This window comes from Carassius gibelio, chromosome B14 (assembly GCF_023724105.1).
Source record: "Carassius gibelio isolate Cgi1373 ecotype wild population from Czech Republic chromosome B14, carGib1.2-hapl.c, whole genome shotgun sequence".
NCBI lineage: Eukaryota > Metazoa > Chordata > Actinopteri > Cypriniformes > Cyprinidae > Carassius > Carassius gibelio.
This window is the reverse complement of record NC_068409.1, coordinates 19,490,927-19,511,705: the sequence shown is the minus strand read 5'-3', so window position 1 is coordinate 19,511,705 and position 20,779 is coordinate 19,490,927. Positions and strand designations below refer to the sequence as shown.

Below are 20,779 nucleotides of genomic sequence, written 5' to 3'. Positions count from 1 at the left end.
TCTATTCCTTTGACTGCAAACAACTGTACCCTGGGACCTTACACATGCCACTTAACATTCACACGGTTCAGGACTCATTAGAGTCCCAGCAGCCTGCTTAGGGACTGTGGCATCTGTAGAGTCGTCTAATCTTTATGTCATCAATGTCTCAGATCAAACGCTGCTAGTGTTAGCTCTACTTCACCATTAGGAAAGAAGGAGAGTTTGATTTAAGTGTATCTTAACCCCTCCCTCTTTCTTCAGCAATTTTTCTCTCTTCAGACAGTGAGCTTATAGAGAAACTAGGTAAAAAAAAAAGAAATATATAACTGGGTTGTATGAAGATAAAGAGAAATTGATTGCCGTGGGCAAAGTAAGCTGTGATTGCAGGACCATTTACGTGTTTATATGTCCTGCAATTGTACATGCCGAGTGCTGGTGAGGATTTTTTTTCTCTTTCATAAACACGCACACACAGACACACACGCAGCGTTCTTCACCCGCTCTCTTGGGGAGATTCATATAGCAGGAAACAGGACTGTCAGAAGAGTATAAGAGACAGACACATGAGGGAGATGGGGAAGACATGCTTGAGAGACTCCATCTCTTTACATACACACACAATATGGACTCCTGACTTTAAAGATCTGTGCCAGTAGTTTCTGCAATTGCACAGCATTTCTGATAGGAATTATGATCCAGAAATACAACAAAAACATTCTACAGAAGTTCTACTTACTGAACCTTTTTGTGTTTCGCATTGGCTAACAAGTAAATGTATAGAGGAGACCAGGGCTACTTGTCATGCTTTTTCTCCATTTAGTATAGACACAGATCATGTAGTCTCAAATGCAAAAACAAACAAAGAAACAAAAAATAAATAATTTATTAAACAATAGCAGTACATTCTGTCACAATAGAAGCTACCAGCTCTAAATCTTACAGCTGAGACAGATTACGGTTCTTTAACAGAAATACATAATTTAAATAAATGAGTTATTTTAACAAAAAATACACACTAGGAAAAAAAGGTACAAAAGCTGTCACTGGAGCATTGTACACTTTTGTACATTTAAGGTATTAATATGTACACTTTGGATACTGATATGTAGACTTTGGGTAATAATATGTACACTTTGGGTACTAATATGTACACTTTGGGTACTAATATGCAGACTTTGGGTAATAATATGTACACTTTGGGTACTAATATGTAGACTTTGGGTACTGATATGCAGACTTTGGGTAATAATATGTACACTTTGGGTACTAATATGTAGACTTTGGGTACTAATATGCAGACTTTGGGTAATAATATGTACACTTTGGGTACTAATATGTACACTTTGGGTACTAATATGCAGACTTTGGGTAATAATATGTACACTTTGGGTACTAATATGTAGACTTTGGGTACTGATATGCAGACTTTGGGTAATAATATGTACACTTTGGGTACTAATATGTAGACTTTGGGTACTAATATGCAGACTTTGGGTAATAATATGTACACTTTGGGTACTAATATGTAGACTTTGGGTACTGATATGCAGACTTTGGGTAATAATATGTACACTTTGGGTACTAATATGTAGACTTTGGGTACTGATATGCAGACTTTGGGTAATAATATGTACACTTTGGGTACTAATATGTAGACTTTGGGTACTAATATGTACCTTTCAGGTAATGTACCAATATTGACTGTTTAAGCACAAAGTTGTTCCTTTAGAAAAGCTACCGCCCCAGTGACAGCTTATGTACCTTTTCCTCTGAGAGTGTAGCTGTATTTAATTCAGTCACACTCTACCTTAAAAAAAACATTTTTTGAATATTTTTCCTCGCTGATGGACCTCTGTAAAACATTTGCAAAATGCTGCACATAATTACAAATCGTGGACAAAACGTATAAAGTTCCATGCGACAGTGACAATTTATCTGCTTTTCAAGTTCATTTGACACTCCATTCCTAAGTCTTGTCAGCCTTTATCTCGGCAAACATCAAAATCCCTATACAAAAAAGGAGAAAATGAGCTATTGATTTTTCCACTAACGCTTTTTCTACTTTCCACTTTCTCCCCACAGCATTATCATTCGGGAGTCTAATTGAAGGTCAGAGTCGGTTTCCTTGTCAAAGTCTGCTTCCTGACAGTCAGCCTGGCTCACAACAAAATGAATTATCTTGGTTTAAGTATTCTCTGACTAAAAATCACCAAGTGATATTCTCTTACCCTCTCCTCTGCGGGGGTAGTTAACAATACGTCAGACTGGCTGAGAATTCAGCTTTATTAAAAGTAATTTGTGTGCCTGTCAAGAATAATAAAACTGTCAATTTTTACTGTACTCCTGAATGCATACTGTCCTGCTGAATGTCTGAAGAAGCTCCAATGGCAAATAATGTCACATGTCAAGAAGGATTGCTAATGATTTGTCTTAATAGAAAGAGGTGGCTTTACTCACCCACACATCAGTCAATATAGAAATAAAATTGATTCACATTTGTCAGTTTAATGGCAGAATTTACCCATTTTATGGCTGTGGCAATCAGTCTGAGGCCTATTTTTACTGTACATGTGCAAATCCGGCCTCAGGGTTCTGCTAATATAAAGAACAGATACTCTTTATGACAAAATCCCATCCAATAAGTGTTAGAAGTTTGTGTTCCAATGATGAATAAATGTCTTACGGGTTTTGAACGGTAATTGATGACAAAATTTTCATTTTTGGGTGAACTAACCCTTTAAGTGTGCATAATGTCGATGACTTAACTTAATGTCTTTGTATCATATAAATGTCAATGCTCTTCTAAGCAAATTCAGGTATATTTGATTACTTGTGATTTATTCATCTCCATATTGTGTGTTATTAATTTGATTACATTTAATCGATTGACAGGCCAGCTTATAAGTTATATTATAATAACAATGATTTTAATTTTTGTATCACCTTTTTTCTTAAGGTTGGCTTTAATTTATTGGCAGTCTTGTAGAGAAGCACACAGTAAGTGATCTATTAGTATAAAAATCATACACTTTTTTTTGTGAACTTGACATATTTGATGTGAGTGTACATTTGACTCAATGCTGTCAGCCAAGTCATTGCCAAGAAAATACTGTTTAAGTATAAAAATGGAGCATAATGCAACTTCTGGCAACCGCACAATGAGGCTTTGCCAAACACCTTATGCAGCAGTGCTATGCTTTTCATTAAAAAAGTGCTCTACTGAGAATAAACAGATTGCTCCATTCCTGAAGAGACTCCTGCAAAAACCAAGGCTGAAGCAATCATCGGACGCCAGCGCCCACCATGCAAAAGTGTCAAACAGGTGAGACAATGTACTGCAGGTGGACTTTCTCAGAGGGAAATCTGGTGATTCAGATAAACAGATGGTTTACAGCTCAGAATACAAAAAATAAAAAATAAAGATTAAAGAAAATACTTGAACTCAGACTTTCAGCTGCATCTTGAAAGCATTCACCATCTTGCCATCGTCCTATAAAGGCCTATATAAGTAAAAAGTAAAAAGTCCCATAAGTAAATAAATATAAAAATATAAATATAAAAATAAATATCTAACCAATTTACTTATTATAATATAAACAATGTATCATATATATATATATATATATATATATATATATATATATATATATATATATATATATATATATATATATATATTGTTATATATATTATTGTCACGAAATGGCTGAAATGATTAGCGAACCACAAACTGACTAAGATGATTTGCGAACCAGCTACAAACTCCCGAACTGACTCAAATGATTCACGCTCCGAACTTCCAAACTGATTCGCGAGCCCGCTCTGAACTCCAAAACTGACTCAAATGATTCGCGATCCCCAAACTGACTCAAATGATTCGCGATCCCGCTCCGAGCTCCCGAACTGACTCAAATGATTCGCGAACCCGCTTTAAACTCCTTAACTTATTCAAATGATTCGCGAACCCGCTCCGAACTCCCGAACTGATTCAAATGATTCGCGATCCCCAAACTGACTCAAATGATTCGCGAAACCGCTCCGAAATCCCGAACTGACTCAAATGATTCGCGATCCCGCTCCGAGCTCCCGAACTGACTCAAATGATTCGCGATCCCCAAACTGAGTCAAATGATTCGCGAACCCGCTCCGAACTCCCGAACAGACTCAAATGATTCGCGCTCGGAGACTCCCGAACTAACTCATTACGAACTGTAATGTTATGAGTTTTGTTTATTATAATATGAACAATGCAGCACAATATTTTTTTTTACATTATATAATTTGCTGTAATGCCCGAATATTGCAGTATACTACATACTGTAATTATTTAATTTAATTTCAAGAACATGTAACAAGTACAATTCATTTGACTTCTGGTTTTTGCACACAATACTACAGTCCTATATAGATGCCCATTTCCACCACATAAGATAAAAAACTGCTTTGGTAGTTGAGATGAAAAAGTTGTAATTATGAGATAAAATCTGAATAGTCACATAGCAAGTCATAGTTATGAAATTATGAGATTAAAAAACACCCAAATGATGACATAAAAAGTCATAATTATGAGAAACAAGTATAAATTATGAGTCATAATTGTAAGATAAAAGCCATAATAATGATTTACCAAAGCATGATTGTTTTTCTTATGCAGCGGAAATGGGTTTCGGATGCAGGGATGGTTCAAGTCATTATAATCATGCGGTACACATTCAAGTTGTGATATCTGAAATTCACAAATCAAGGTGAAATGTAAACAACACCCGTTTCTACAAAGTCACTGCATATTCTCCTGACTTATTTATGGTTTACTGAGCAGGTCACTTCCCTGCTTGCTTGAACAGCTGCTGCCAAGCTAACCCTTTCAAAAAACAAGGTTTTGAGGACAACACTTGACCTGCTTGCTGTCAGCTCTCTCATTGTTTATGAAGCTATATGATGACCTATTAAAATAGCCTTTGCCTGGGTCAAATGAATTATTTATCTAGGCTTTTGCATGCCTGTGACATGTAAGTTCTTCATACCCAAGAGCCTCCTCTCAACTTCAATACCTTAGAGCATTTCTCCGCCCATGACACAAAACAAAAACGTTCAATTCAGTTGAATTCAAGTTTATTTGTACAGGACTTTTCACGATACAAATCATTGCAAAGCAGCTTTTACAGAAAATTACATTTCTACAATATATTTAGTAGTAGCTTATCAGTGAATGTGTCAGTTAATGTGTCAGACGATGAACACTTTTAACTGCAATGATTACATGATGTAATCAAACTTATAGCAATATTTGTCAGTTCCTTAGCTGTTTCAGGGTTAGCATCATCTGAGGTCCTCTGAGGGTCACCATCATCTCTTTTCTTGTGTTCTGGATCCAGACTGGAGCTTGTGTAAATTCTAGTTACCACGGGAAGTCAATCCCATGGCACAAACAGAGAAACCAATAGAGACATAATTAGCCTAGCTGCTGCTCCAGCCAAGCAAAATTAATTTGTTTAACCCAAGCTAAAGAATAATCACGTGTATTTGATCAGATATAACTGCAGTTCAAGATTATGAGATGCATTATTTAAACACTGGGCCAAAGACATTTGTCTTTAATCTAGATATAAACAGAGAGAGTGTGTCTGAACCCCAGACGTTATCAAGAAGGCAATTCCAGAGTTTGGGAGCCAAATTTGAAAAAGCTCTACCTCCTTTAGATGACTTTGCTATACTAGGTACTACCAAAAGTCCAGCATTTTGTGACTGTCACAGTGGTGCACTGTGACAAGAGACTTTGATTATGATACTGGACTGAGAACACAACACACTGGTCATACATTCACTTTTCATACAACAACACATATTTGTTTTGCGCAATGTAAGATCTGTTAACACCAGGTGTGCGTGTGTCATTGATTGTGTATTGTATAGGTGTTGATCCTGTTCTCGCCATTTTTTTTTTTTTAGTTTAACACTTTGTGAGACATTAATTTTATTATGTTAATTTGTGTATTGTTGAGAATACAAACAAATGTTTGTATATAAATAAACATGTTAAATGTTTATTGTTTTCAATCATCCACTTACGTACTGGAACATTTCCTCATAACAAACAAAAGAAACCCAGGCACCACATTGCCACCATTTTTAAATACCCGTTTCCCGCCAGTAGAAGGCACACTTAATTGGTCTCATGCCGGAGGGGGAGATTGGTGTTTGTTTGATTCTTTGGTAAACAGTAATAATGAATTTAGTTTGTGTTGTTTGAAATGGTTGTATATTTTTGTATATTTTTTGGTTATAATAGTTATGCCTTTGTTACGGTTAAATTGCTATTTATTTGTTTCGTCTTTCTAGAACTGATTTGTTACCATCAATAACTTAATGGTTTAGTCCAAGTGGGAGGTGATTATACTTTTTAAGAGTTTCTCTCAGTCTTGTAAAGGGAACTCATAGAGTGAGTTGGTGAAGTTGCTTGCTTGAGTTTTGGGTCAAGTTCTTGATATAGGCCAAATTTTTGTTTGTACATTTAAGCTTTGTACAGTGTTTTTTTTTTTTTTTTTTTTATCTTTTGATACTTTTGGAGTAACACTGTAAATGTCATTTTGTAAAATCTTTGTTTTTCATATTTTGGAAAAAACAACAACTTTTTGACTTCATCAGCACGTCACTTCATTTTTTTTCATGCCTCCATGGGCCGGTATGTCCAGAGCCGGGGTGGCAGTTGGCACACCACTGTCTCTGTTACAGTGACCTTAGGGAGCATGATTGATTGCAGCATGGTAGAAGACTAGTTAAGTACGCATGGAGCTAACCCATTAAAGGGCCTTATTGGTAAGTAATACTATTTTGTAACCGATTTGGAACTTAATAGGTAGCCAGTGCAGAGACTCTATAATTGGGTTAATATGATAATATTTTCTTGACCTGGTAATGACTCTAGCCGTGCATTTTGGATTACTGTACCTGGCTTGTTCATTGAGGATGCAGGACAACTGCCTAGCAGTGCATTACCATAGTCCAGCCAAGAGGTCATGATTTAGAGCTCAAGGTTCACTTGTCTATTACAAAAATACTTCTATTTTATTTTTTATTTTTTTTCACCCATGCACTATTTTCCAGTAATTGAATATGTATGCAGTTTTTCTATTTGGTCCTATTACTGCAGGTAGTACTTTGCAGGAAAAAGATTCCCGCTTGCTAATCTTCAATAAATATATTAAACATTTATACTACTACGGGGCATTGAATGCTTGAATCTGATTGGCTGATGAAAGTTCTAAGGTGTGCAGTTATTTTCAGAAAAGCGCATGGTGAACGTAGTTCTAGGCTGATCTTTGAATCTTTCTATTCATTCATCAGAGAATTCTGATGTACTCAACTGTTTTAAATATTGATGATGATGATAATAATAATAAAAACCTGTTTCTTGAAAAGCAAATTAGCATAGAATTATTTCTGAAGGATCATGTGACACTGAAGACTGGAGTAATAATGCTGAAGATTCAGCTTTTTGATAACATGAATGAATTAAATTTTTAAATATATTCCAATCGAAAACCGATATTTTAAATAGTAAAAATATTTCACAGCATCACCGCTCTTGCTGTACTAGTTTGGATTAAATAAATGCAGGCTTGGAGAGCACATAGTACTTAAAAAAAAAAACAACAACATTACAAATCATACTGTTCATACTGACACTGTACTTAAGTCATTTTAAGCTAAATAACATTCTGTGCTAACAAACTGAAATGAGATGGTTGTTTTCAACAAAGTGGTCACAGTTCTGTTAATAACAGTAGACCTGCTGGTGAAGTGAGAAGTAAAAAAAGATATTGGGGAAAATGAAGGAAAGGGAAAGTTGCAGTGCAAGAGAGAATTATTATTAATATAATTTTTTTTACTGCCCTAGACTAAGGATTTAGACCTTTTTTTTTTTTTTTTAAATGTGATGGTCATACAAATAATATTGTTGTCTGGTTTCAGAATTGTTGTGGATGTACTGTATAGGCTATATACAGTAAGTTCGCCAAGCACAGTACTATAAACATAACAATAATATAATAAAATAACAATATTACCGGCCGGCAACACCAGTGAATGATATCGTCTGTTTATTCTAAGCGCACACTCATCTGCCACTTTAAATTCTTGAGCTCGTTACAGCAGGATGGAATTTGATTGATTGTCAATATTTGTATCATTCATCAGCTTGAAAAAAATTTGACAGTGATTCTAACAATATTGTTTCCCTGTGCCTTTAACGTTACAGCTGTGGCATGAACTGCTATTCTTTAATATTGAGAACAATATTTAGAACTATATCTTTAATTATCTTCAGAGCTGTCATGCTTTGTGTTTACAGCTAATATTATTTTTGATACATAATAATATTACCAAAACAAACTTCTAGCCAATCAGCAGTAAGGGGCGTGTCTATTCATTATGTGGAGGAGATAGAACAGGACGGACATTAGCCGAGCCGGGTGACAACAGAAATATAGAGATGGCGTATAAAACAAAAGAGGAAAACGTCTGACGAATATCTAACAGAAAACTGGTGCTGCTCTCTATTTATGACATATAGACAAAAATTTCTAAATATTTTCAAAGGTCACTTTATCACGTCCTCTTTAGCTGTTGCAGCACGACAGCTGTCACGTTCGCCGTAGACATGGTGTTACATTAGCACTCATAACTGATTGCTGTCAGACTTCTTCACCTGAATTAAGATTATAATAATTTAATTTTAAAGCAAAGCCAGCACAAAATAGGACTTTAACATTCTATACTTAGAAATTGTGTACACACTAAGTGAAAATATTAATTTATATTGAATGTGAGAACTTTGCCTCCCTGCTTCAAAAAAAACCACTGCTCAGACAGACTGCTTGTTAGGAAAGCATGCATTATTGATGAACATTATTTTAGTAAAAATATAAGGAATATACCGCATTACTCAGCTTAGTACTAAAGTTCCAGTATTTCCCTTTCTTAAAAGTTATCAGAAAGGAGCTGAATTCAGTGTAAGGCCTTTTATCAGTAAATTATTAAGCACAGACTTCTAGACTGAAACGGGACAGTACATTTTTAACTTTCCTTGCACATTTAAGATTCTGTAGCAAACTTTCACCTCTTTGAAGAAGGCGCCGGGTATTGTTTCTCATGCCTTTTCTCTTTTGAAAAACCTTGAAGGTAAAGTGCTTTACTTTTACAGGTTTGGGATTCGACTTTTTTGTTCTTCAAGGACATTCATCCTGCTGCCAAGAACTGTCAAACAGGAGCATCTCAGTATAAAGAGGTGAGAGGACACCAATTAGAAAGCCATCTCTGGCCAGGAGAGCCAGCGGCACAGCTTGCCACAGGAAGTGGGATGCCTGACTTCCTGCGTGGGGTCACAGCTGTTTATAGAGACACTGATATTTCCAACCAATACAGGGACCGTTTATCGCTGAAGGAGATGGAGCTCATTTGAATAGCAAAGTACCATCTCAATGTCACCATTGAATTTACATTGTCTTAAACATCTGTCGCTGGAACAAGGGCTTCGGTGAAATTATACGAGCATGTGGGTGTCAAAACAGTTTATGCAGAGCAAGAGGCAGATTGTTATGAGCAGGGTGTTAAATTTGCTTTGGAAAAGCAGAAATGCTATTTTATGATTATAGATACGAGATATTCATTGTGAATATCTCTCATATCTATAATGAGATTTATTTTGTATGCCAAGTCTTTGTACAATAAATATAGTCTGTAGTTTTCATGTACACAAGCGCACTATTGTGCATAAATATTAACAAACTTCTGTAGACAGTGTCCCCCCATATTCTACACTGATGTGCAGTTGTCTAATATAAAAACATAGCATAGCTTTTGCTGAAGTTTCTGATACCTGGTAGAAACAGATTCTCTCAAAGTCTTAACACGCGACCTGCACCCGCAAAAGTGCTTCTGCAATCATTTAACCAAAATAGAACTTTTATTACATGGAATTGCTTTTGTGATAGAAGTTAAAACACCTTTTCGCTCACCTAGAATCCTTGGTATCCTATCACGGCTCGGAATGGGATACTCTTACCTGGGGTGAACAACTGGAGGTATGGCAGGGATGACGAGGTGTGATTGGCTCCTGCTATGCGCAGCTGTCCATGTCCATACTTGCCCCAGCGCAATTACACTCCCTGATCCCTGGCCGCTCCGCTGCCATGCAGTCAGACCCATTAATCTCCCTGGCTGAGTGGTGTGCCATGTGTTAACAGGGAGGTCCCTACTCACTCTGCACCTGGCCAGTGCAGTCAGGGCCTTGCCAGTCACTCTGCCTTCTCCTCACACCTATCCTCTCTCATTGATTACACCTAACAAACCGGCAGTAACAACACGGGAACGTCTTCAAACATCTTCATTTGCTCTCAGCTCGAAGCAATTTACTCACCAAAAGACATTACCTTTTTTAAGTCAGTGGGTGTTGTCAGAGCTCTGGCCTGGGGGTTGGCATATGTACGACATTGAGCCCTGGTGCTGATGTGGGAAATATGGGATCGAATCTGTCCGAAGGCAGTAGGGATAGCTCTAATCTGACTGGCTGAATTTTTGCAGCATTTGGGCCTCATGTGCCATTAAAGTAGAGTTGGAGATATCATAATTATGAGTTTTGAGCTCATGAATGACTGAGCCTTATTTACGCATGGGACATTCAGACGATATACAAGTTGCCAATTTAAAACATAGGGAGAAAAATGTATATATGCATATATAATTGGTCACACTTTATTTTAAAGGTACAATTCTCACTATTAACTATGATTTTAATTTATTCTTAATTAATACAGAATATAACTCCTAACTCATGCAGAATAAGGCATCCATTTGTGCATTACAAATATTATTAAACAGCCAATATGTAAGCAATACGCATGTTCGTTAATAGTGAGAATAGGTCCTTTAAAGTGTTACTGTAATATCCTTATACAGAGATCAGTTAATTACTCATTTTATCATTGCACCACATTTTTATGTATTTATTTAACAGTTTAAAAGTAACAAATCCCTGCATTTGTTAAAGTAATGGCATAAAATCTGGTATAAAATATTCAGAATTGAGTTTGTAGCACTTAATGTCTATTTAACAGGATAGTCGCAGAGAAAGATTTCTAAATTATGTCTTAAGTCTGGGAAATAGTCTGTACTGAATGGGCAGAAAATTTGATTATAGAGTCTAATAAACGTTGTTTTTCTTATGTTTTCTATACAACTGTTTGATAAACCGCTGTATCATTACTCACATTTTATTATTATTTTAATGCCAGTAAATTATTTTTGTACATTTATTTTAGATAAAGGCACCCACATGGAAACAGTTTGTGGCCAGAATAAGCTGCAATATGCAAAATACCTTTCTTTTTGTGATTTAGTGAAAGATCTGACTGTGTGAGACTATTCGCAATCTAAATAGAAAAGGTATGAAGGTCAAAATAATTGCATGAATTACCTTTTATATATTTTTATTTTATGCAGATAGTTGGTGGCAAGGCCTAAGTAATTCTGTATTGTTTGAGGACACAGTATATTCTGAAAGGATAATTGCCTGGGTACCTGCAGTAATTTACTGCTTTTGTATATTATTATAATTATTTTTTTTAAGTAAATTAGCAATCAGGCATGTCCATTTGAAACAGCAGATACCTATGCACCAGAAAGCAGTCTCTCTCTTTTTTTTTTTTTTTTTCAGTCATTGCTCGTTGATTGGCTGCTAACTTGTGATTAACACTGATAATACAAAAAATTAATAGAGATCCAACTTAATGTTAATTTAGGAGCACTGGTTTAATCACGGTCTGAATAACAAGGTCCCAAAGTTATGGTTTAGCCAGCCCTTTTTGTTCACTGAGATTAAGGGAGGGTCAGACAGTGCTCCATTGTTCAACTGGGAATGGAAACTCATTTGCGAAAATGAAGAATGTCTTGCCGGCATAAATCATGTTCCCTAATCCCTTCACTAATGCCACATAATGCAAATTGTCTCTTGCTAACAGATCATACAATGGAGAAGAGAAGTGAGAAAAAAAGTTCACAATATTCCTGCCATTTCTAGTTTAATTAACATGATCGAGACTACACATGTTGATTGAAACCGTAACAAAACAAGTCCCTAAACGCTGGAACAAGATTTACTAAGTCAAGCTTTAAAAGCCATCGGATATATTTGCCAGACTTTTATATCAAACTTGAACAGGTAAAATATATATTTAAATAATGAACTAAAACAGTACCCAAGCACACCATAGATCAACCCGAACACATTTTTTAAAGGACTCTTTAACATGAATTCAGTGTGATCCTTTACACACTTGTTGTCTTATATTATTTGTTAGACCACTGCAATGGTTAGTGTCCTCTCCGGTTGCTATTTATTGTGAAATGAAGTCTAAAGAGTGGATTTATTCTGTTTAAAAAAAGGTATATCTGCTGAAGCGGTATTCGTTTAATGCACACTGGTTTTATTTGTGTCGTAAATGTCTTTTTAATTAGGCAATTTAACAAAAATGAGGTTAGGACTGTCAAGGGGCTCATTAAGTTGAGGAAGGTCTCCTAGTCCCTCTTGTGACGTGTATGGTTTTGATGTCATGCAGGAGGACAGGCTTTCATGAGTCGTGTTTAGTAGTGTACTCACATGGTTTGCAGAGCTTGTAATTACACGTGCTAGTGTACACTTCATCCCCAGCTCTCCTGGGCACTGGACAGAAGACAGCAAGACTGATTCTAAGGCCTGCTATCGCTGGTAAAGCAGGTGTTCCTTCCTGTACGACTAAGCAATCCAAGTAAAACCTAGTGTTTTTTGAAAGAAACACAATATACAAACATTCTGTTTACTGTTGATTAACAAACTACAACATGCTGTATTTTAAGGCAGTTGTGTTTTAGATATATATATATATATATATATATATAAGTAAAGTAGTTACGCTACACTTTTGTTTTTTAAAGTCTCTTCTGCTCACCAGTGCTGTGATATTCCAAAAACATTAATTCTCCTTATGATCAATGTTGGAATCAATTGTTCTGCTTCATATTTTTGTGTAAACTGTTATCATTTCTTTTTAGGATTCTTTGAAGAACAGAAAGATTAGAAGAACAGCATATATTTGAAGTAGAATGTTTTGTAATATTATAGTATATTTACTGTCATTTCTGGGTCATTTAATGCAACTTTGTAAAAATATAAATTTCTGTAATTAAATAAAATACAAAATTGTACAAAAAAGAACTTTAAAAAAAGTCTTTTTTTCATGCAAAATTACTTAACAGTTAATTATAATTAAAAAATTAAATTGAAGTAGATTCTGTGTGTTTGTCCTATTATTATTTATCAATAATTAATAATGATATTTAGTGTTTTCTATTAACGTATGGACAAATAAGTACTTGCTGAATATGCATGATTAATGACAAAACACTCACAAAATCATGCAAACCTTAAAACTTTGCTTAAAAAAAGCCATCAACTATTTTTTTTATAATAATAATAAAAAAACACTCTAACCTGAAAAATGAGATTGCAATAGAGCTGTGGCTTGTGTTGCTGAAAGTTGTTAGTACAAACAAAACCTATAATGACCAAGTGAGTTTTGCACAGTTGTTTTTTGTGTGTGCATGCTGTAGTTTGAGCTAAAACAGCCAGACCAGTTTGAGCAGTCTGACATAAAAGCAGAGTGTTTCTGTTGTTAGTCACCCCACCATTAGGAAAGCACACTAGCAAGCAGAGAAAAGGGCCATCACATAAGCTCTTTGGAGAGATTCATTGCTGTGATGAAGTTCACCACATTGAGCACTCATTGACTCAAATCCCTCACGTCTTGTTAAATGGCATTTCTGCTCTGAAGGGACTTGCCCGCGCTCACAAGGCAGATGTTGTTGCCGAAAGCGACAGAGTCTTCAGAAGCGATGTGATCCTCCAGGACCAGGCGAAAACAAACACAAAGCAGCATTTCATCTGGGGGGCTTTCTCTTGTTTGGATCTGCAGTGTACACAGAGAAATGTGTGGATGATCAAAGACCCTTAAGTGATATCACATATGAGGGGAATATAGGCAGGCCAGGTGATAGAGGATTAATTCATGGAGATCTGTTTTGTGCACAGCTGCCAGGATAATTAGAGCGCAGACGCACAAACTCCAGTGAGTTGCTGGGGCCACGTGTCGTTTCACAGGGCATCTCTGTTGGTGTTGGGTCAACAGTTCTAGTGTTTTTTGAGTGCCGCTGTGAATATCAAAAACCATCCATACATAAATGGTTTCTGTGTGGGAAAAGCAATTGCTTATTTCTTTTTTTTTTTTTTTTTTTTTTTTTGCTTCATGTGCATTCGTTTTTTGTGCATGTGTTTTTACCATGTCTTCGCATTTTATGCAGTATATTAAATCAATAAACATAAGAACACTAAACTGAAATGCAAGTTTCTTCAAGTACTGTACATTAGCAAAGACTTCTCAGAAATAGACAGTTTTAAGCACAAAAGAGCATAGTCTCATGCAATAGTTTTCAAGTGCATTTATAAAAAAAAATGGCCTTTAATTTTGAAACTTACATTCATTTATTAAAAGTCTCTTGAAATACCATAACCTTTATATAACAAATTAAATGATGTGAATCCAGTTTTTAATGAGAGTTCTAATCATTACTTTTATTCTGATTATTCTTTTTTTCTTTTTTCTTTTTTTTACATTCAAGTCTACCTTGAAATAAAAATTTTATTTTTTTAGTGTCCTGCATTAAATGCTTATTTAGAAATTGAGGTTTAAAAAAGTTTATATTGAAAAAATAATAATAATAATAATACTAATTATTATTATTATTGAGTATCAAATTAAATGATTATATAAACATATATATATTTTTTTTTTTATTTAAATTATCCAATACAATTATTGTTATTTGATCATATTTAACAATTATTATTTTTAATCTTGTTACATTTGAGTTTTCAGTAAATATACAGTATTTGATGTTCATATGGCATAAAATGATAGATACTAAACTATAACCTTAGTGTGAAAGGAGTTTAACCCCAAACCAGTGTTGGAGGTAATGCATTACAAGTAACATAAGTTACAGAATCAGACTACTTTTTTAAGTATCTAGTAAAGTAATGCATTACTTTTAAATTTACAATGTAGTATCAGGTTGAAGTTATTCCCATTTCTTACTTTTAAAAGTAACTGTCTGGCCCAAATTATAACAACAGATAATAATCTCTTGCTTCTGTCTAACCTTGCCTGACACTAGTACACTGACAGTAGAGATGATTTATGAGGATTAACTGAGACATCCATGTATATGGCCAAATATAGTTCATTATAAGAAAACTGTCCTTTCAGATATAGCCCTATTTTGTGTGTCCAGAGAAACAAACATGTATGTTTAATAGGCACCAACTGAACTTTGATGTATTTGATAAAAGCAGCAGTTCCCATCACCCTAATGGCACAATTCCTTATGATCCTTTATGCAAAGGCTTGCCGGGGATCAAAGTAACTGAGTTTTGCCCGAGGCTATAAAAGATGTACTAAAAATGAGTATGCCTTGAACAATATATTAACAGGTTGAAAATCACCCAATTAATTCGATTGATTAGGGAGATGATTCAAAGAATGTCCACTATTTACATTTACGACCGATACTAAATAACCAGTTGTGCTCATTTAAATGGGGAAAACAGCCACACCGTTATTGCAATGGATAGTTTTTCAAAATTCAGCTCCGATTTAGCTGTTTGTTAAAATATTACCGAATCTGTTTGTAAGTGGTGATATAAACATGGTCCATGGCAAAAACACTTTTTCAAAGATTTCTATTGCTTTAAATAAGCTCTAGCTTTGTATTCCAAGTAAATAACTGCATTGTCTGGGGCTGTGAAGCCAGTCAGTGTCTAATCATTATTTGTCATCATTTACAGTACATCTAGAAACCCTAAGAGGTCGACCACGGCTGTCGTACAGACAGATCTATCTGACAGATCAAAGTTGCATATTTCTAGAAACAGTCTATAATTTGCCAGCATGTTTACGATTAAACAACCAAATTGAATTCTGTGCTAGTCAGCTTCGAGAATGGTAGGCAATATAATAATTTGGTGTCTCCTACTGCCAGCACAATATTTCAAAAGTGGAACCTCTGCCTGTGACAAATGCCAAGGATGAACGTTTCAAAGTGAAGCATCAGACGGTCAGTTGCTCCATCAGGGGATCATTAGGCCAGCCAAGAGCTGCTTTTAATGCACTTTATCAGAAGCATACCCAAAAGCTAAGTTCTTAAGTTGTAGTCTAACTTCTAACTTTTATTTTAGCAGTTTCATAGTGCTGTATGTTTTAGGGATATGGGCCTATATCAGCCCGATTGATCCAGTATTGCATGCCTTGGATGGAAATGGATGGAAAGAATGTATCTCTGTTTTCCTAGTTTCCTTAATCTGAAACTTTGTATTACCTCTCATGATTATTTGCCCCTTTATGATGTATCGCTTTTTGAATTCCTCATTTGTGAGTCTCTTTGGAATAAAGTATCTGCAAAATAAATAAATCTAAATATGAAATGTACAGTAGTATGTTAAGTATTGCCGCAGTAGCATCAGCAGAAGAGTAATCAAACGTGGTCCGGAAAACAAGCAGTAGGCAAAGCAGAATTAACTGTATTTTCATACTAATACCCCTAGAAAAAAAAAAAAATATATATATATATATGGGTGGTGGTATACAAATAAGTTTTCATATATATAATTTTGGAGGTGTTTTATATAACACAGCTGAGATAATAGGCAGAATCTGCTTTGTGATTTAGCCTTTCCTGTGATTCTCCTTTCCCGTATAAAACACAGTAGTAGAAAACATTAACATTAAAGCTTTATTGCTTCTCTTTGTTGTCCACGGCAGACAGAATTATGCACTTTCTGTCCTTCATGGTTAAGAATGTGCTGGAGTTATTTTAGGTGCACTCGAGGAGGTGACAGATAAATTTAGGAGAAGAGTGTAGCACTCGGTTTAGGAAGCGAATGTAGAAGAGACACAAAAGAGTGATCAATTTTTCTTTTCTCAGGACTGCACTTAGATTATACTCCTCACACAGTGTGCAACGGGACTCTGCTGAGCAGCACAATAGCTTTTGGTTTGTGAGACACAGTCTTGTTTTAGCCTGCATTTTTTTTATGGCTCTGAGTACTGCATTAATGACAACTAAAATCTTGAAGTTCGGCTTTAATAGTTTAAAAGACTTCTGGCATGCTAAATCTATTTTGCTGTGTGTAAAAATATAGCACAGGGTTGCGTATTAAACCTTGGTCATTTTATTTCTTAATAGTCACAATAAATGAAAATATCACCGGAGAGGAACAATTCATGTACTATAAAACAAAATGAGATCATAAAGTGTATGCAATGAAGCATCACTGTAATAGATTAAATGAAAATCAGGCAACCAGTAAGGCTTTAAGACTATACTCTGTCATATAATAATGGCAATGTGTTAATGCTAACATTCATCTTAATATTCCATTTCAAGATGATAAACTTTTTTTTTTTTTAATTCCATAACTTTCAGAAAATAAATGAGATGTCAAGGCATTAAGACAAACAACTCACCAAGACTGATAACATAAGCAAATAACTAAAGGGAGACAATAAATAATAAACAAAAACATTTTTCATAAACCAATATAAGGTCACTCCAGGCTTTCTAATAATTTCAGTAGTTTAGAGGCATTACAAAATAAATTAAATAAATGTAAGAAAATATTGAAAGCAAGTTGGATCTTCATACATTTAGATTTATGAAGAAATAAAATCTAAATATGTGGTTATGCAGTTTATAATATAACTATTTTTATTTTCCCGTTTCAATATCCCTTGAGCTCTAAACATGAAAAACTTGCTGTTGTTCTGTCATTTCAATGTCATTTTTACAAAAGCAATACTTGTTCTTAAAATCAAAGTAATGAACATGCAAGAACAAACAAAGAGTAAACGAGCACTGTGTGTGTGCGCGTGTGTGTGTGTGTGTGCGCGTGTATGAACCACTTTGGGTACATTACTAGAGTCACGCAATCGCACATACAGATACAGGGGCATGCTTTCATGCTAAGGTGGAGACAGAATTGAGTGATATAACCTGCATATCTAATGGTCTTGAAAGAACCGTTTTCACAGTTAAAACATCGCCTAACTCTGTTTGGCTTTATAATGTGGAAAATCTTGATCTTATGCAATTAAACGCAGATATTATGAGACATTCAGTTCAACCCTGTGAAACTTTATTGCATCGTTCAGCAGCAGTGAATTCTTATATTCACAGAAGAAAATCTCCACACTTCTTATTCCTTAAGGCAAAATGTGGGCAAATATGATGTGGCATTCAGAATTGGTCCAATGAACAGGTCGAAGTTCAAAAGACATTGCCTGTGCTGCTTTTCTCTTTTTCTGTATGGCTACACGAACAAATTCTGCAGTCTACAATGGCCCACGATTCATTGGCATTGATGCACAAATTATTAGACATTGACATTACATTTATATCAGACTGACTATTCAAACAATGAAGCCTCACATTGCTGTATGTATTCATCTGTTAAAAACAGGTCATTTCTTAAAGAAGCCAAGGCCTGAGAACATTAGAAAGAAAGTCTTTGCAAGGCTGTAAGATTATTCAAGCACGGCAATCAATTTTCAAAACCAGACGTGTTCCTGGCCCTGTCTTCCTGTTCTGAAAGGTGTCTTGAGTTGTTAGTTGCCATGGCAACTTTTACACTGACCATACCCTGTTGAAGTGGTTTTCAGTCCGGCCCTGCATGGGGACCCACAGCACTCCACATTTCGTGTGTATGTCTTATTTAACACACCTGATTCAGATGATCGGCTCATTTAGAGAGAACTCTATGTACTGAACTGTACATGTCAGATGGGATAAACATACGATATGTGCAACGCTGTCACTTATTTGAGCTTGTCTGAGTCTTCAAGAACAAGCTTAATCCATTCCTTACAGAACACCGCTTGCTACAAGGTTATTTTAAAACACATAAACGACAAAATAAAAAAGTACTGCAACTTCCCAGGTAGATCTAACAGTCTAAAACGTGTTTTTTTTTTTTTTTTTTTTTTTTTTTTTACTTAAATGGTTCAAGGAATAGTTAGTCGATTGGATATCTTGTTTTGTTGTGATGTTTTTATCAGCTGTTGAGACTCTGACAGCATCAATAGTTTGATTGCCCATGACGTCAAGAGGGCAGGAAGTGATTTCCACACATGAAGCACTATTAAATGTCTATGTCTATGCATCGTTTCTGGTGTCTAATATTGATCAAACCGAAAAACCACAAGGAGCTTTTATCGAGTACAAAAAGTTGGTGTTGATAAGGGGGAAAATGAAAGAAATTGACTGAAAAATGCAGGAAAAAGTGGCTTGCAAACCTACGTCTGCAGTTGGGAGAAGTGGAGTCGGATAATGCTTTTGTGGCCACTTTGTCAAGAGTTAAAAAACAAAAAACGTACACATGCAACCACTAACAAAAAATATGCCTCCATACTTTTATATGCTTAGATTTGTTTTCTGGAGAAGAATGTCTATGCCAGGTTACATAATGCATATTACATATGGTTTGGGAAACTTCACTTTACTGTTACATGAAGTGAGCAGGTTCAATCCAAGACTTATCTTAAATGGTCATTGGTAGCAGTGAACTTGCATGTACTGTATGTGTGAGCTTCCAAAAAAGCCATATTAATATGTTTCTGAATAATTTATGAGTCATATAGATTACATTTTATGTATTTCAGTGAATGGAAGAAATTATTAGTCTATAAAAAACATGTATTATCTTCAAAGTTCAAATGAAAGTTGAATGAAAGTCTTGAGTGGGTTCATTAATGATAGAATGTTCAATATTGTGCACTATCTCGTCTGGTTCCTCTCTGTCATGTTCAGTTTTCTTTTTCCTTATTCATACTATTTAGATTTCTGTGAAAACTTGCCAATGTATGTGTTAACAAATAATCTCTCCATGGCGACAACAATTTTGTAATGTCAAAAATTGGGTTGCTTTTGTGAAACACGAAGCGGTTTCCCTTACCTAAAAGAACCAATTAAGAGATCATCCTTAAGTTTTCCGCATTAGGTAAGAGGAAATCCCACTTTTAAGTCTCATAAATAACTTAAGGTTCTTCATGAAACCAGGCACTGGAGGAAAAGTTGCTTATCAGTTTGATGGCAGATTATAATTTCAGTTATGTAGAAAATTCGCTCCTCTTTATAGCATAATGATCAGGTCCAACATATGTTGTGATTTTGTTAAAACCTTTTTCTTATAATAGTGTCTAAACCAGTACAATAAATACTTTCCTCCATCTCATCCATTCTGCTTTTCACTTCTTGCCCTACATTTAGATGTTGTGCATCATAAGAATCACGTGCTTCATGTATTCTATTCACTGCAGAGGATACATTGCTGAGCAAGTGACGTACAGGTATAGTACTGCTAAATTTCTCCAGATCTGTTGCGATGAAGAAACAAACTCTTCTATATCTTGGATGGCCTGAGGGTGAGTAGATTTTCAAATGTTGATTTTTGGATGAACTGTTCCATTAACACGCAGCATAATTGAATAAAACAAACAAACCAAAACCAATAAAGTCGTGGTATTGAAATGAACAGATTAAAAGTGTAACTTTATGACAGCATAAAGGAAGAAATATTCAGTTTATGTCAAACAGGTAAAGTATGTAATTTCCTGATGCTTATGAATGATTGACATGAACCCAACAAACTACTGCA

At 35.3% G+C, this 20,779-nt stretch overlaps 1 long non-coding RNA gene across 1 annotated transcript in view; it reads left to right on the top strand.

The window, feature by feature from the left end:
* The first annotated feature begins 6,208 nt into the window (after positions 1-6,208).
* The window catches only part of LOC127971588 (uncharacterized), a 61,265-nt gene continuing 46,694 nt past the window's right edge, over positions 6,209-20,779 (top strand). The window contains exons 1-2 of the long non-coding RNA XR_008156876.1: positions 6,209-6,798; positions 9,185-9,268. This is a non-coding gene — a long non-coding RNA (uncharacterized LOC127971588). The remainder of the gene's footprint in view (positions 6,799-9,184; positions 9,269-20,779) is intronic.